Here is a 5,135-nt window from a genome sequence, read left to right as displayed (position 1 = left end):
CCCCCCCACCCTCACACCACACCCGCCAGCACCTGCTGCGGACTCCTGGGGTGGGGGAGGGGCGCAGAGAGAGGGCAATGAAGCTTGAACGAGCAAGGGAAGACTGACCGTCTCTTTTCAGCCTCCTTCTTCCTTTGGAATCTCATTTCGTGGCTTTTTGGATTTTTTGTTTTGTTTTGTTTTGTTTTGTTTTTTGAGGCCACTGCGCAGCCTGTTTCTAAACGAGGCAGTTCGCATCCACATGGTCCCTGCAGTTTACCAAATCTTTAGGAGACGAGGAAATAATGATTATAAATCACGAAAGGAATCCNCGGGGGTGTAGCTCAGTGGTAGAGCGCGTGCTTAGCATGTACGAGGTCCCGGGTTCAATCCCCGGCACCTCCACCAGTTTTGAGGTGATACGCCTGTGATCAGAACACCTGCCTGGCGTCCCCCGTTAGACCTGGTACCTTCTTCCGTTTTCTACCCTGCCGTCGGGACCCCCGGTTTCTGTACCACACACCCCCTGGACCCTGTGCAGCAGAAAACAACAGACCCCCGTTTCCTTCACTTCTGTTGAGTTTTGTCAAATTCTGTTGAATTTTGAAAAGTTCTTGGAGCAAAGAACACGCTGCAGGTGTAATAGCAGAAAAGGATCGTGCTGATTTTGTTTTTCCTTCTGACCTTGCCAACAGCCCATGCTTCACCTCTTTGAGAATGACCAGACACGGAAGTGGGGGCCCAGCTATGCCAGCGGGACTTCACCCGCACGAGGGGCAATACGTTCTACCCATCAGCGCTGGTGCGGCCTCCGGCCTGGCTGTGACGGTGGAGGCTGGATGCAGTGGCCGGTGGGAGGGACCAGAATCTCGGCCTCTCTGTTGACACAGTGTGAGAGACTAAGCATCTAAATACCTCTTGTTCCAGAAAACTTCAATCAAAATAAATGACATGTCAGGCTTCTTGGAGACATAAATTTGACTAAAGGACAAACAGACAAGCATCCCACAAGTAACACCCACGTAGCTTAGCCAATTCCCAAATCAAANCACTGTTAAACGGATTCATTTCTAGGCATTCTTCTTCATCTGGAAAATACATTCTGTGTACTATGTATTGCTCAGAGATTTTTATAATCGGTGCCACCTATTTGAGTCTCTTTAAGGGATTTTGTGGTCAAACAGGTTTAATGATTATGACAAGGCAAGGATTTCCAGTACCTTCACCGCTATGTAATCCTGTGATGCAGGTATTAATGAAGGCATTCAGATATGCGGGGAAAGAGAGGATTCAGTATAGAACAGTCATGGATAAGGTTATCTTTCTATCTCTTGGTAGGATTATACATCTGGAAATCGTCTTTCAAAGAGGAAACGCTGCTACAAATAGAGAATTTAGAGAAACTAGTTGTAAAACTAACACGGACTCATACACAATAGTTCTTCTATATCCAACTTTTGGAGGTTTTTGGATAGCAGCTCATTCATTCTCTTGAAAGCTGACAAATGAAGGGAAAGAATCAAGTATTTATCCTATATGGATAATACAAAATATTTAACATATAGTTGATAAGGGAAAGATTTTCTCCACGGAAGAATCACAGCTAATAAATGCAGGATGAGTGATTAAAATTACAGTCAGCAGTTTACTACTGATATTGCTTCAGTGCATCCAGGTTGAAATCATCACTGGTAGCTGTAACCATGAGGACAAATTGGACGGGGAAATCTAGAACAGATGGAACGGGTGGGCATCACTTAAAACCAATGATTAATTCCATTGCGCTAAAAGTGAGACAGTTACACATCCTGTGGCTCCGAATGCCGTGACAGGACACACCCAACCCCACCAATGAAACCCCTGTGGTAAAAGATTAACGCTTTATCCGAACAGATGGAGCCAGTAACACTTTACAGTAAGTATAATTCCAGAATATGGTGTTTTTTTAAGTTTTATTTACTTATTTTGAGAGAGACAGAGACAGTGCAAGTGGGGAAAGGGCAGAGAGAGAGGGAGAGAGAGAATCCCAAGCAGACTCTGCGATGCCTGCTCAGAGCCCGATGTGGGGCTTAAACTCACAAAACGGCAAGATCATGACCTGAGCCAAAATCAAGAGTCCAGCACTTAACCGACTGAGTCACCCAGGTGCCCCCAGAATATGTTTAATAACACCATGCAATCAGTCAAATCCAGAATGTGAAAATTTGTCCTGGATAAACTGATCCTCAGAAAGTAAATGCCATGGGGGGGATGGGGGAGGCAGAACTGATACAGATTGACATACAAGGAAGTTAAATGCAACATGTTTGGATCCAGATTCAAACAAAATAACAGGGAAGGAAAAAATGAACATGGATTGAGCATTAGATTATATTAAGAAGTTTTGTTTAAAAATTTTTTTAAAAGGGAAGGAGGTGCTTGGGTGGCTTAGTCAGGTAAGCATCCAACTCTTGGTGTGGGCTCAGGTCATGGTCTCGCAGTTTTGTGAGATCGAGTCCCACATCGAGGTCTTCACTGACAGCGTGGAGCCTGCTTGGGATTCTGTACCCCTCTCTCTGCTCCTCCTCCACTCAAGCTGTCTCTGTCTCAAAAACAAATAAACTTAAAAAACATTTTTTAATGAAATAAAAGAAGCTTGGTTAATTTTGCTGGTTGTGATATTATTGTGGAGATGTTTTTAAAAGTTTATAACTACTAGTTATACTTGTGAAAACATTTATGGATGAAATTGATATGCTGTTTGGAATTTGATTTGCTTTCTGGAGGGAAGCAATAATAAAAAGCAAAATTTGGTGAAAATTGCCCAAGAATGGGAAAGTGATGGTAAATGCTGAAGCCGTGTGATTGAATGAAGCTGCATTCATTATAGTAGAATCTATATGTCCAGAACAGGGATGGCTGACTGGCTTAGTTCATAGAGCTAGATCTTGGAGTTGTGAGTTCAAGCCCTATGTCAGGCTCTGCGCCAACAGCCTGCAGCCTGGTTGGGATTCTCTCTCTGTCCCTCCCCTCACTTGTACTGTCTGTTTTTCTCAAAACAAATAAAAAACTTTAAAAAAAAGAATTGACAGGTTTATTATTGATTTGCAGCTGTTCTTTGAATATTCCAGAAATTATTTCGTTTTTAAATGAAACGTACTGCAAATAGCTTCTTCCAATTTGTCTTTGTATTAGTTGGGTCTCCAGATAAACAGAGCCAACAGGTGTGTGTAGGTGGTGTAGCTTGAAGGCCTGAGGATGAAGGCTGATGGTACACATTCCAGTTCCAGCCGGAATTCCTGAGATCCTGATGCAGGAGGTCAATGTCCCAGCCCCAGCAGTCAGGCAGGTAGAAGTGAATCCCACCTTGCGTCTTTTTGCTCTGTTCTGCCCTTCAGCGGATGGGGTGGTGCGTGCCCATGTCAGGCGGGCTGTCCACTGCCCTGAGTCCCAGTTCCCATGGTCCTCTCTCCTGGAAGCAGCCCCAGGGACCCCCACAGGTAACGTTTAATCAGACACCTGCGCACCCCATGGCCCAGTCAAGTTGTCAGAAAAATTAATCATCACAGTCATCGATGTGTTAATTTTTGCTAAGGTATCCTTTGTTTCCAAAGGATCCTAAATCTTAAACAACCTTTAGTTTCTTTAATACTAAAGAAAAAATTAAGATAAATATTTAACTTTGATGTATTATAATTTGTCTCTCACTTTTTTAACTTTACAGATTGTGCCTGTTGAGTCTTGTGTGCTGACCCAGGACATGGCAGTGAAGTCACAGTGATGATGAAGGTGACGGCGGTGGCAGCTGATTGGCTGTGCACTTAACAGGGAGGAAAGAGGCTGTGGATCACTAGTATTTCTTATTAAAACTGGGTCATGTCGGTCATGATTATGAACAGAACCAAAAAATCAGCCATAAAAACATAACAATGACTCTTTTGCCTACTGGAAGAGCCACCAGCAAGGAGCAAACAGGAAGGGCAAGTTTATGTATCCATCCTCTCGTGTGAGGAGCTTCTTTTCCTTCAGAACTGGTCCTCCAGGGGCGCCCGGTGGCTCAGCAGGCTGAGCATTGAACTTCGGCTCAGGTCATGATCTCCCGGTTCGAGAGCCCAAGCCTCATGTAGAGCTCTGTGCTGACAGCTCAGAGCCTGGAGCTGCTTCAGATTCTGTGTCTCCTCCTCTCTCACTGCCCCTCCCCTGCTCATGCTCTCTCTCTCTCTCAAAATAATAAACACACATTAAAAAATACTTTAAAAATAAAAAAAAAAAAGAACTGGTGGTGTGATTGAGGAAGTCCTGTTCTACTCTCTATTGAGAATCCATCCTCCTTAAACTTGCATATGCTGTACGGTGCCTATTATTTAAAAGCAGTTGGCTTCTAGCTGGCGGCTAGGTGGCCCAGCCCATTACAAGTCTGAATCTTAACCTCAGATCATGCTTTGACCTCAGGGTAGCGAGTTCAAGCCCCATGTTGGGCCCAGCTCTGGATGTGAAGCCTATAAAGGGAAGAAAGGAAGGGAGAAAGAGAGAGAGAAGGAATGAAGGAAGGGAAGAAGGAAAGAAAGCAGTTGGCTTCAAAAGAAAATGGAAGGAAGGGAAGTCNTGGACTTGATAAAGAAGGGTGACTCTGACTCGGTTATATCACATTTAAGGCGCAGCACACATGGCCAGTGTGGCCTCCATCCGCTTGCTCTCACAGCCTTCCTTACGCCCGCGGCCGGGACACCAGAGCACGTGCGTCTACCGAGAAGGAAACGTGGGAGAGTAACTGAAAACAGAGATGTCTTTCCTGGAACCAGAGGTAGAGAACACTCGTCACGTGATACTAGACAGGACCCGGGATAAAGAGATGCTGGAGGCTCATGCAAAAGGATTCATTAAATTCACTGAGCCCCTCGCAGCATCAAAAGCCTGCTCTGGGGGCGCCTGGGCGGGTCCATCGGTTAAGCATCTGACTTCAGCTCAGGTCACGATCTCACAGTTCATGTGATCACGTCATGTGCTGACAGCTCAGAGCCTGGACCCTACTTCCGATTCTGTGTCTCCCTTTTTTTTAAATTTTTTAATTTTTTAAATGTTTTTATTTACTTCTGACCCTCCCCTGCTCGTGCTGTCGCTCTCAGAAGTAAATAAAAACATTTAAAAAATTAAAAAAAAAAAAAGCCTAACCTGTA

At 44.6% G+C, this 5,135-nt stretch overlaps 1 non-coding gene across 1 annotated transcript; it reads left to right on the top strand.

Moving 5' to 3' along the window:
- The first annotated feature begins 312 nt into the window (after positions 1-312).
- Positions 313-384, top strand: TRNAA-AGC (transfer RNA alanine (anticodon AGC)). The gene has a single exon. It is a non-coding gene; the product is annotated as a tRNA-Ala (tRNA).
- The last annotated feature ends 4,751 nt before the right edge of the window (positions 385-5,135 follow it).

Source organism: Crocuta crocuta, unplaced genomic scaffold (genome assembly GCF_008692635.1).
Source record: "Crocuta crocuta isolate KB4526 unplaced genomic scaffold, BGI_CrCroc_1.0 scaffold336, whole genome shotgun sequence".
Classification (NCBI taxonomy): Eukaryota; Metazoa; Chordata; class Mammalia; order Carnivora; family Hyaenidae; genus Crocuta; species Crocuta crocuta.
The sequence above is the reverse complement of the archived record's forward strand: the minus strand, read 5'-3'. Positions and strand labels throughout refer to the sequence as shown.